Source organism: Protopterus annectens, chromosome 15.part0 (assembly GCF_019279795.1).
Source record: "Protopterus annectens isolate FY-2018-M chromosome 15.part0, PAN1.0, whole genome shotgun sequence".
NCBI classification, from domain to species: domain Eukaryota; kingdom Metazoa; phylum Chordata; order Ceratodontiformes; family Protopteridae; genus Protopterus; species Protopterus annectens.
This window is the reverse complement of record NC_056749.1, coordinates 480,493,763-480,507,444: the sequence shown is the minus strand read 5'-3', so window position 1 is coordinate 480,507,444 and position 13,682 is coordinate 480,493,763. Positions and strand designations below refer to the sequence as shown.

At 34.9% G+C, this 13,682-nt stretch overlaps 1 protein-coding gene across 1 annotated transcript in view; it reads right to left on the bottom strand.

The window, feature by feature from the left end:
* Nucleotides 1-9,090, bottom strand: part of LOC122789773 (synaptotagmin-like protein 2) — a 1,041,792-nt gene extending 1,032,702 nt beyond the window's left edge. The window contains exon 1 of the mRNA XM_044057212.1: nt 8,042-9,090. The gene's annotated coding sequence lies outside the window, so the exon portion shown is untranslated. The remainder of the gene's footprint in view (nt 1-8,041) is intronic.
* Nucleotides 9,091-13,682: the final 4,592 nt, after the last annotated feature.

Below are 13,682 nucleotides of genomic sequence, written 5' to 3'. Positions count from 1 at the left end.
ACATTCTTATTAAGCTACTTTACTTCTTTTGGAATTTACAGGTATGATTCATCTGTTTGGACATAAGCATAGAGTGCTAATGTGACTTTGATTTCTTGCAGCAGTCTGTGGTTTACATAATCACAATAACTTTTCTGTGTTTCTGGGTGTGTAATCAATTTAACAGTTTTAAAGATGTTTTCCAAAAATAAATAAATATATAATAAATAAATAATCCTCTCTACACTTGGAGCTATTGACAAAGTCTGGGAATTTGTTTTTTTCAAAAGCGAAGGTCAGCATTACAGCTCAGTAAACTGTCAGTCTGGAAGTAACTTCTGCACAAATTAAAATGTCTGTCAAATGGCTTTAGATTGGAAGGAAGTTTATTTTTATTTATTTTATTTTATTTTACATTTGTTTACCGGGAAAGTCCGACTGGGCACAGGTCCATTTTCAGCAGAGGCCCGGGGAGAAAAGCTCCAAAAATAACACAAAACAATATAATACAATACATGAGAGAGAGAGAGAGAGAGGGAGACAGCAAATTATAGATGTAGTACTCATACAATATGGCAGAGATTACATTTCGTAACAGTGAGAATCACTGAGGTACAGAATAAACTTAAAAACATTTTTTTTTACAGTTATAATTACAGCAAGGCAAATATCAATGAGTCAAGTTTTTAGGAGAAGGCTGTTTGTACATAGCTGAATATAATTTTGCAAATGGAATTCTTAGTTAAACATGCCCCTCTTCTTGGGCAACTAGATTTGAGTAACCAATATTAGATCTTAGCCATCCAGCTGGGAAAGGTTAGTATGTGGATTTTCCATCTGGTTTGATGAAGGCTATGCTACTTACCTAAGGACTACATTTATGGCTATCCATCCAGCCATCGTGTTGCTGAACTACACTGTGATAATGAGAAGAGCTTTTTACAGAAGTTGAAGGTTTTTGTGTCAAGAACCTGTCCATAAAAAATGGCTTGTTTATGTTGCAGTGAAAGCTGTGGTCTTTGTAGCGAGCGTTTTAAGTATAACCAGTATTTCTGAGGTAGATTCTAGGAAGTCTCTTAAGGCAGGATCTTTCTTAGCCTGGAAAGCAAGCCAATGATGAAATTTATAGGGACCAGTGAGAGACAGAGGAAAGCAAGAAGCTTTTTAGTCTGTTTGGATAACTAAGTGAACTTAGTCCTTTGACCTTTTTTGTCAGAAATGGTTGTAGTCTTTCTTTTGGCAGGGTGTTTTGCTGAGGCACATGCCAAAAGGGGCATTGCACTCAATAATGGCTCTTGTAAAGGAAGAATACAGGGATGTTATGACCTCTTTGTCCCTGGATGAGATACCCTTACTAATCAAGTGGGCCATGTAAAAAGCTTTCCTTACAACGGAGACAACATGGTGGTCAAAAGTCAGGTTTCTATCAACCTGGGTGCCTAAGTACCATACAACTTATTGTGTGCTTACAACATTGTTATTAATGTGATAATTTGTGGGGACATCACTCTCCTCAAAGGGGAAGATGATGCATTTTTTGGCATTTAGCTTGAGGCCATATTTCTGGCACCAGTTATTTGTTTGGGTGAGACCCTTTTGTAGCTTATTCAGAATTGTTTTATTAAGTCAGTAATATGAATTCTTTGCTTTATTGCAAATTTGTTGGGTTATTTTTGTGGATTATAGTATTGTAGGACTCCTGATGTTGACATTTTACATAGTTGGACTGCTGGAATGGTTTTTCCAGTGAGAAATGCTAGTGCTGTAGTGAATATCTGTTTATTTGTAAAAAAAAAAAAAAAAAAAAAAAAAAAAATATAGATATATAGATATTATCTAAGATGTTAGAGTTAACTGTTAGATTAGAGAATTAGAATCAGAATGAGAATTAGAATTTTAAGGCAAATATTAGGCATTTATTACATTTATTCATTGTTCAAATGCACCTACAGTACAGCCAGGAGGTCGACTGTGGTCTTCCGGAGCAACGAAAGAGTTAACTATATGATATATTTTATATGTGGCCCCAAGACCATTTCTGTTCGTTCAATGCGGCCCCAGCAAGCCAAAAGTTTGGACAGCCCTAGTTTAGTGGTTTTAAATATATATATACATTTTTATAGACTTAGTATTTATTGTAATTTAGTGGAATAATTTAGCATGATTAGGGCATGACCTTTTTAAATTTGTCTTTTTAAATGTTTGTTTAGATTATACATTTTGTTAATTCATGACAGGAAATGACATCATGATTGAGAGTATTTATAAGGTGTGGAGAGTTTCAAAATTTCAAAAGAATGTCTGATGAAGTATAACATTTACTTATACGAAAGCGCTAACCATTTACTTTTTTGTGATTGCTTTATGAATAAATTTTGCTGGCTGATTATATGGTGGTTCGCTCCTGGATTTCTGGTTGAACGTTGCATTTGCGTTCGTGTAATCTTTCAATATAACTTCATTCAATAACACTAAAATTGAGACAGTAAACTAAACGAAGTTATTAGACATTATAATTGACAACAATCTCAAATAAGACCATCACATATTGCAAATTCTTAAAAAACACATCAGAAACTTGGATCCTTCCAAAGGGTCAAACAATACCCTACTGACACTGCAAGGAAAACAGCCTTAAGCTACTTACTTCCATTGCTCCTACATGCTTCTTCTATCCTCACAAACTTAAATGTCACACACAAAGCCAAACACACCTTTGGCTGCAACAAAGTAGCTACAGTTGCTACCCATCTTACACATAGATCATATCATTGTGAAGCCCTAAAACAACTAAACTGGCTTGCACTACCTAACTTCTACACAACTAATTACCACATACAATCTTATTCATTCTCCAGAAAAATGCCAAGCACTAAAAGATACCCCACAGACCTACTCTGCTAGTTGGGTCCTACATTTGAGTGAAAAATAATTTCCTATCATAAATAAGCCAAACAACTGTGCCAGGGCTCAATGTACTCCCACTACATCTCCAAACTCTAAATCACATCTCAGTCAGTATTGGTTACACTCATGCTCCTCACTTGGGTGAGACCTCCCTTATCTTCATCTCTTACAGCTCTGCTTGCTTATCCTTCAATTTTTCTTCCTAAGATGAAATACCACTGCCATTTCTCCACATTAACTCTTCAGTATAACTGTTCACTCACCCACCATATCTAATTATTCTCTCATACTCCACCTAGCTCACTATCACTAACTAGTTCCTTTTAGCACTATATCTAGAGGTTATCTTTAATAATGACTCTACTCCTATGCTAAATCCTATCTTTATCTCTACCCTAACACATTTTCTATTTTGCTTACATCAAACCTCATATCTCATTTTAACTTCTTATGCAATATAATATCTTTCTCTTTCCACTAAACCCTTTTTCCTATCCACTTCCATTAAACTCCATATTTCACTTCATACATAACTTTCTCTAACCGCTGTCCTGTCATAATGGATAGTTCATCTGTCTGACTGTCTTACATAGATTTGTCTCTAATACAATGCACTTTGTATACTGTAAAAAGAGATGTACAATCTGCATATACAGCTGTCAAAAATAGTTTCCTTTACTGAAATGTACTTCTACAACTGTTACTAGTGTAAATGTATTTCAGTTTACTATAACTATTACTGTTTGGAAATGTATTTATTGTTTATCATACATAATGAAATTGTAAATGTAATTTACTAGAATGTTTCTCAATGAGCCTGTAATGAAAATGGGCCTTGCCCAGTTGGACTTTTAAGGTGGAAATTGATAAAATAAAACAAAGCTAAATAAATACATAGGTCTTTTGGTTGGGATGAAGCTGTTGAGGGAGGAGAGTAGTTATGGAATTGACATAATTAAAGGAGAGAATAGGGGCCAATTCAACACTGAGATGAAAAGAGTGCACAGATGTTATATGGTGATTTTGGTCTGGAGGAGATTACCATAGCAGGAAGTTTAAGAATGAGAGTTTGCATACTGAAGATAATTGTGCAGTGGCCACTGAATGAGGAGGATGGGTGGTTATGGATAGTATGTTAGCTGAATGAGTAGTAATTGTCAGGTCTAGGACAGAGTGATGATTAAACAGCTTATTTTGTCTAATTGGGTCATTCAGCACTTGAGGCAGTTTATGGTCAGCAGAGAATTCACTAATGTACTAATGGAAGAGTCCAAAAAGGATTAAGTTAATCACTTAGTATGAAATAATTTGACTGGTGGGTGGGATGTGGTCTAGTATACCGAAGATCAGGGTTTGACATTTTGATATAGAGGAAAGAGTTGCTATGGCAGTGTAAAGACAGAATCTTGACCAGAGGAAGGCTTGTCCTAGAATCCCTGTGCTTCCTACCTTGGGTATCTACTCCTCAGGCTGCATAGAAAACAAAGTATGCCAATACTGACCTTCTCTTTCTACACAGTACAGCTGCACAATAATTGCTCAGATGTCAGTGACAATCCCTTAGTTTTTGAAGCTCTATAATCAGACATCAGCTTGCTAGGGACCCTCAGACTTGTGAGATGTAGTCTTGGTAGTGAAGGACATGTCCTGTTGTTGGCTAGAAGACTGCACTATAATATGAAGACTGCAAAAATAGATGCGTAAACAAAGTCTCAACAGAACAAGTCAGCAAAGCAGAGATAGAAGCTGCACAGAACAAAGAACAGACTTGCTACAGCATGCACAGCCATTATGCCACAGAATCAAATTATAGGTAAACACCATAAATAACATTTATAGTGTCTATGGTGTTATGTAGAAGCTTAATGGTAACCATATGATTTACTGTTGTTTTCAGTGGTGTTTCTAGCATGAAAATTAAATTTTGAAAGGGCCACACTGCATATCTTAATAACAAAATGGGTGGAGTAAAGGGAGCAGCAGATGGTGTGCACTTGTTGCTGGTTTTATCATTTCCAAACTGACAACCCAAAAAAGATCACTGATTGCATCCAAGTGATGCCTTCAGGTGCATATGCAGTTACCTCCTACTGTTCCATTAGGCATCAAATATTACTTGTTCATATTTGCATTAATAATTCCAAAAATCATGCTGCATACAAGGTATCAGAATATTTTATCTTGAAGCATGCATGATGGCAAACACAATTGTATTGATATCTGACCTCTGTCAGTGAGTATTTGTTAGAATTGTAAGGCGATAACTTAAATTTTAAAGGCTGAGGCCACACCCACTAGGAGTTAAAGGTACACACTCAGAACAGTTGTAAGCATTCTGGTATCTGATCATATGTTAAGAAAAACCTGGCTACTGGGCAATTGTGTCAATGTACCATTCTATACAAATATTTTGAAAATGGTGGTAAATCTTCATCAACAAAAATCAAAAAGTGAGGTGCAGGGGCATATCTATAGCAGTTAAGTAACCAGTTCTCAAAATTGCAACTACAAAACTTTTTAGACATCATAGATACAATGTATTGTTAAAGCAGTTTCTCAGTTTCACATCTTCTGGTCTTGTCAAAAAGTAAGGGTAAATCTAAAGTAAAGCACAACACATGTAAGTAAGCCTGAACTGAAGTACACAGCATAGAGCTATTACTATGAGAAATAATGGCAGATTGTACATTTACAGTACTTGAAGATCGAATTAAAAAGTTTACAGTTTGGACTAAAAATGTGTATACCTCATGAGTTCTAAACAACTTTCAGATTTGTGCTGCTTTTCACATTTTTTTAAACAAATGTTTGTTGCATCATGCAGACAGAGCATCCAGATAGACTGCCACTAAACATAATTAAAGGCAGTACACCAAAATGTAAAGTTAGTTGTCAATAGATACATGATGATGAAATGGTATTTTCCCTGGCTAAAAGTTTGAACAGTGCCCACTTTGCTTTATCAGGTTAATATAGCTACAGTTTACAGTTTTAATATCACACTATTGACAATTTAAGTTTTATATGCAGGAGTCATCATAAGTGAGCACAACAGTTCAAAGAAATAACTTACTACATTAATTCTACATGCAGAAGTCGGCAACATATAAATTATTAGAAAAAAGTGGTGTAGTTTCACTGTAGATTACATTATTAAATTAGTTTTTTCTTGTATTCAAAGTATTTTTAAACTACATTAACAGAAATAAAAGAAACCTAAAACATAAAATAAAATTGGTTAAAACAGGAAATTGCATGAAGACTAATAAAACTGTATCTATATTATTGTATGGAACACAAATTCATAGGTTAGTATTAGGCTAGCTGCCTTTGTGGGCCATTTTAAGCCTAGTCAACTACTCTGTGTGAGAATCAGTCCCTACACTTTGTGTCTGTAAGGTAAACACCTTAAATTATGCCAAACTGCCACCCACTATGCCAGCCCCCCCCACACACACACACACATCTGGCAGTACAATGAATAAGCATGATACAAGGTTATGCCCCTTGTACCTCCAAAGTAGAGACAGTACATCTGCCCTCTTGTACTACCTTGGTCCCTAAAATAAATACACTAACACAGATGTTGCAGTAACTCTCAATAAAGGGAATGCTTATTTTCATTATAAAACAAAGTATTCCTTTGCTCTCCATGACATGTGATCTTAAATTAATATATTTAGCTTAGAAGTTTGTAGGGGCTATAGCTTTGCCAGAACAAATCACTATGGAAGTTTTTAATTTCATCTAGTGTTGAAATTACATTTTAGTTTTGATTGTAAATGGCTTTCACTATGAAAAAAAAAATGTAAGAAATGTGCAGAACATGACTGCTGCTGCTCACACAGTGGTACCTATTTTTAACTATTCAATATGTTTTTTTTTTTTTTGTGAGAGAGTTGAAAAAAGAACCGATGCCATGCATACTTCTCAAACTCTTAGCACAATAAATCTAAACAAAGCCTGACATAAGGGGGGGGGGGGGCAAAAGTCTAAAAATAGGGACAGATTTTTAAATAGTGCTCTTATAAACTTAGAAAGTTACTAGAATAACAGGATATGTCTCAACATGCATTTTATGAACGATATGAAGTCTGAAACTCAAATGTATGTCATTATTTAGTGACTTCAGATCATCCCAGTGATTTGTGTGAAAACCACAGATTTTATGAGGAACAGACCAAAGGTATGAGGCAAAATTCTGGATGTTTTTTGAAAATCTGAATAATTGAAATAGCCCTTGGGCTATTTGGTATAGAAAGTGCTTAGCACTTGTAATTATGCCAAATGTATGACACAGATAATGCTAGCAGTTGATCAAAAGTGATGTTCAGGGTCACATCAGTCCTATTCAACAACATCAGATGAATAGATCGCCTACTACTCTGAAACACCCGGAGCAGTATTAACATGGGCTCAACTAGTTCTTATCACTGTAATTTACCTTCTCTTAATCAGGGTGGACACCTCCATTTGCACTTAGTTGCCATCAGTATCACCTATGCTTTAGGCCCAGATGGCAAACTACTGAAATCATTTTAAGGCGTCAACTACTGAAATGTTTGTAAGTGCAAAGGGAAACATATATTAACATAAAAGGTTGGTCCCTAGCTGAGACTATACAGGCATTATTCAACCCATATGACATTAAAATATTTCAGTTACTAGCGTGCTGCCTTAACTCAGAAAGTGACAGCGTATAAGCACATACGGCTGTTGCCAGGCTTTTCTTGCAATATACCCTGTGGTACTGGCAAAATAGGAATCTATCTTTCTTGGCGGTGACGTAAGAAAGTCTTAACAGAAGTCACATCGCAACCTGAGTAAAGCCCTGTGAAAACATATAAATACCTGGGAAAAAAATGATCTTACCATCAAGACAAGTAAGCTATATGCAAGAACTACAAACACACAGAGAAAATGTAGTGTACTTGCCCCACACACCTATACAAACGCGATACATGACCTACGTACCTCCTAATAATAACTACCCGCTGTACTGCCTAGAAGTTTGTATGACTTGTACTACTATCTATCCTACTACAATGATATTTAGAACAAAAGACTAATAGATCTAGTAGTACTGATATAACAGTGTATCGCATCTGTTTTTCGATTTTGCTGAAACTCACTGTAAGGTTTGAATACCACCTACCGCGTGCTGTTGAGGTCCTGTTACCACAAAGCCTGACTCACGAGTTCCTGCCGGAGTTCACCTGAACTACCTGTTGCGCGTCCACGTCTATTTTTCACAATATGTAAGGGCTGTGTGCAGGTGCGCGCATAATGTCACGGCTTAGTCTCAGCAACGGAAAGCGTCGTGTAAGTCCTCTTTTGAGATATGACTGTGTAACATCCACATACACTTGGCAAGCTGGGACGAACAAAATATGGGCTGGGTTTGTTAAAAGGAACGTGGAACTGCTGCTGTTGCCAGTTCCTGGTTGGAAAAGGAACCTTCGTGGATTACGTTCCAGCTGAACGAAAAGCAAAGTTTGGAACAATTTAAGCACGCATTTAAAGTTATAGAAATTTGCTTATGTAGAAGAAAAAGGGACGTTGAGGTAACACTACAGTGAGATCAGAGTTGACAAATCTGCCTGTGGAAACTAGTATTTTGAGCACAACTTACTTTGTCAGATAATCACTATTGCACTGTACATGACGTATCCTACTTGACAAGGATTTTCAAAGCTGTCTAATTGTCAAATGTGTAAATTGCAGATGTTTTGAGAGTTGGGCAGAATGTTATGTAAGCAAAAGTACAGAGCTGCTTAGGTATGGCAGCTGTCTGGAAATGGGGTTACTAGTGGCAAACTTCCCCAGTCCCCCCGGCAATTGGCTGTCGTGGTGTGGCATTCATAAGCACAAACGGGTAAGAATAAAAAAAAGACATATAAGTAAATATTGAGGGGCAGTAGCAGATATGCAGTAAATGTGAATGTATTCAGCATTTCAAATTTGCAGAAAAAGTATTAACGTGCTCTTCAGAGCCACGAAGAAATATTGCTTAAGTAAAGCAATTCCATTAGCAGGTTTCATATTTTTCCTGCTGTACAATTGCTAGTCCTGTCTCGAGCCTCGACTTGTTATATATGGATTCTTTAATTCCATTCAGTCTAGTGACCTAGTCCGTGGTGTTACTATATCCTTTCTATTCAGGACCAACTTTCTTGCCAACTACAGACTTTTTAGTTTTTCGTTATGGGTATAACCATGCACCTACAATGTATATAATACATTTTGTAAGTAATTGACATGTGCTAGAATTTTAATTAAACAACAGCACATTTGTAACATGCTTTATAATTATGGCTATATAGGTTGTTAAATAGCCTTTTCTCCATAATGTCTGGTTGTTGTAATTACGTCTTCAATCACAATAAATTTCATGTTATATAACAAAAGCTGTACCTTTCGAAAGCCTTTTAAATGTTAAAAGAATTAATACGGAACTTCCCTGTATTCTGGTTATTTATATATGTATTTACTCCAGCAAGAGTCTAGTTACATGGATTTTGCTAAGAAAATTTGGTAAAAAAAACTAGACACTACCTTTTACAGTTTTGACTGCTTGTTTGCATGTAGAATGTTTCTTTTTTGTGCATTATCATTTCCAAGATGTATTTGCATTCTCACTTTTCAACTAATAGGGTAATCAGTGTTTAGTGAAATGCTTCACAAACTGGCCGAATTGCATTCTGTTAACTGGCACAAGACAACTGAACATTGTATGAAAAAAATGTGCAGGGGGGATGCCTCCATCCTTACTTCTGCAGGCTTCAACTCGCAAGCCTGAAGATTGCTGCACCTCTAGGTAGAATATAATAGCCATTGTTGATTTTGTATTTTTGATCAGAAAGATCATTATCTTTTGCACTATGATTAGTCCATTCAGGTTCCATGTATCATGGCCTAACTAGTAATAGTATTGTTGTTAACACCATATATAATGTTTAAAATTGTATACACCTGTTTTTTCCCTTTTCTAATGACTGAATAGTGGTTTTGATTGACAGTTATGTGCAAGCAACACAATAGGTTAAATGGAGGATTTTTATCATGCGTTTTTATACCCTTCCTTAAACCTGCCCTGCATTTCATCAGTAGCTGGTACAGATTAAGATTTGGCTGGGTTGACTTGTGTCATAGTGTCATCAGTATTTGAAATAGGTTACTCTTACTTTCCAAGTCTAATATAATATCCGATATAAATACAATGAACTGAAATTGTCCTAGGTTATAGGACACAACTCCAAATGCAGAAGTCTTTAAGTCACCATTTTTGAGACTAAAGTGTGAATTTCAAAAATTCAGTAGCTCAGCTTTTTGAGTACACAAGTAGTGTATAATGCAGATTCACATATATATGCACCATGCACTAAGTCATTAGCACATTCACGTGCAGACACACACACAACTTTGTGCAGGGGCAAACCCTGTTTACTATTCTAACACTGAAGTTAGCATCTCCATATAAATTTCCATTTCTAAAACATGTCCACATACATTCACCTTCCTAGCATGTATACATTACATACCTCACAGCTCTAGTCAGAGCATGTTCATACTTTAACATGATTCACAGTCACACACTCACCAGGTCTCACACACACAGTTACATTCTCATAAGTATATGTTTCTATTGGTCCTACTACTGAATCATAGCACACTTCACTGGTTACTGCTGTTTTACTAAATAGTTTAACTTCAAATACTACTGCCTGCCTCTGGCCAATCAGCAGACTTCATGTCTACACCATCAGTGTGAATCACATTCCTAAATATTTTAAGTTCCCAACCACAACTGCACTTGTGTTAGGGCAGTTTAAAATGTGAAGGGCAGCTTATCCATAAGATCTGTTTCCAACACTAAAGGTGAACTGAACACTGCTACAGCAGGGGAACAACATGAGATGTCAACAGATCTGCAGTGTAAAGCTGTGTTGCAAGACTCTGGAAGTAATAGCTGACAGGAAATCAACAAACAGCCTTACAGGATCTCAGATCTGCAATGGAATGAATGCGTGAGGCTGACAGGCCTTGCCATTTTTTGGATGTCTAGGCCCACCTTTAGGTGAAGAAGATACTTGTAATTGTATTATTCAGTGTTACTGGAGAACGACTCAAATGTGAGAATGTTGCTGTGTATGTTGTTGTAAATGTATAGTCAAGTGTGTGCATTAGCCATATCTCTCAACTTTTCTACTCCAGAATAAGGGACAAAGCCAAAAAAAAAGGGTGACAAAGTCCCAAAATCAGGAACATTATTTAAATTTTACTATGATTCACACAGAAGGTTAATAGAACAACAGGCTTTACATCTAGCAGTTTCAGTGTGCAATAGGTAGCACACTTGCCTTTGGTGCAGAAGGCTGTAGGCTCTATTCCTAACCCTTGTAGATTGATTGCTGACACAGTGGTGTAGCACAAAGGTGGCACTGCCCTTCTGAGTGTGTCTTCCTTTAGATGAGACATTAAACTTGAGGCTCTATCTTTCTGAGTTGGTGGTAGCTCAGGTGGATGGAAAAGAAAAAGAGTAGATATTCTTTATTTATTTACAAAATATTTACATTTTTACAAATATTTATGTAGGTACAAATATATAAATATACAAATCTGTCTACCCGTATTCAGAATTTCCTTTACAATCATGCTAAATTTTCATCTCTGTTAGACCCTCACTCCTTCTTCCATAACCACCATCTGATTTTACTTAACATTGTTGCCAAGATCCATTAACTATTAAACTTAATTTCATTTAGTTTTTTTATTACATATAAACCATATAACATAAAATAACTTTTTGTCTATTCTTCTAACATATTATTTACTTCTGCTCTTATACTATCCATATTTAATCATATCCATGTTTATTTTATTCTATATCTTCAAAAATAATCTTCATAGTTTTTTTACTCTCTTGCATTTCAAAAACACACATTCCATAGTTTTTCTTCTTGACAATGTAAACACATTCTATTACTTTTCTTTTTATATGGCATATTTGCTTTTACTGGCACTTTAACTATTACCAGTCTCCACAAAAAATACTGACATTCTACTTTCTGATTACACCATTTGCTTATTATTTTTATAGCTTTATTTTTTTTTTTTTTGCATCTGTTAAATTTTCCAGTGGTTTTATATAGCAATGTTTGCTCATTACATTCTTATACCATGATTTTCTTTTCTATATCATAATTTTTTATTTTCCAGAAAAATATGCTTTCTTGGTAACATTTTATTTCTTTGTTTATACAGTCTTTTTCTCTTTTATTCTTTACCATACCCCAAAATTTATCATACTTATATTTCTATAATTGTACTACTAATCTAACACTGTGTACAAATTAAATGAAGCAGCATATATCGCTGAATTAATTAACACTAAATCTCCTCCTCCTTTATTTACGTACACAACTCCTCTTCTGGCTGGGTTTAATATAGAGCCCCATATAAATGAAAAAAACAAATATCTGAAATAATTCCTTTTCAAGTACTGTTGGCAACATAAATACACTTGCTAAGGCTAAGTATGCTATTTTTCCCATCAGCACAGCATTTATCAGATAAGCCTTTTTTTCTGAATGATGATTTATATGTTCTCCCAGAAGAAATGTTTGCTTTATTTCTTCAATAATGTTTTCCCATTGAATTCTACTTGCATCTTTATTCTCCAATTTTTATACCTAACACAGAAATTTCATTCATTATTACATATATATCCCCCAATTTTTACTACATCACCTAAACCTTTACTTTTCTCTTTATTTAAAGCCACCTCTATCATCCCTAGATACTCATTTGTGCAAATTATTACTTTTTATCCATATTTTGTTTTTTACAATTATTACAATATCATCTGCATATGTTAGCAAAACTGCAATTCTTAACCTTTCACGTGTTATATACACCACCTCCTTCATTTTGTAATTTATTTCATATAATATCCCATTCATAACGAATGCAAAGAGTATACAACTCATTGGACATCCCTGTTTTACACCACTCTTCATATGCAGCTCTTGGCTTAACCAGCCATTTACAAGTATTTTACTTTATTATTACTATATGCTGGCATACATAATTTCCTAACTTTCACACTTATTATATTCTGTTGTTATTATCCATAGGATTTAATGTCCAATTGTGTCAAATGCTTTCTTAAGGTCTCCTATCATGATTTTTACTGCTTCTTTTATGTTCAAAATCTTATCCACACTTTAAATATCATTAATAATTCTTGACAACCCTTCTCATTTATACTATATATGCTGTCTTCCATAATATTTTCAATTTTAGTTTCAAATCTATATTGTATTATTTTCATAAAGATCTTATAATCATTTTTATTTATTAATGTTGGTATTCAGTTTTTTAATACTATTCTATCTTCCTTCTTCCATATGAACTTAAGTGTTCCACTACATAATTCTTAATATATAAAATCTTCATTTAACCATTCATTCAAAAGCTTTAAAAATATTTTTTTTACCAGTCCCTTAAAATTTTATACATTTCATACCCTATTCCATCTGGGCCTGCAGCCAAATCTATATTAACTTGTAATAATACCATATCTAGTTCATTTAAAGATATCTCCCTTTCAAACTCTTTATTCTCTTTCTCTGTTAATTTTTTTACTTTTCATATTTTTCACTACCTTCTTTTTTCTTTAAACATTTCTTGTACATATTGTATTACATGATTCATATGTTGTTCCTACTTCTTTGTCCTTTTACATTTTATTTCTCTCTTTAAACTACCATCTTCCTTTACTAATCAGCTTAAGT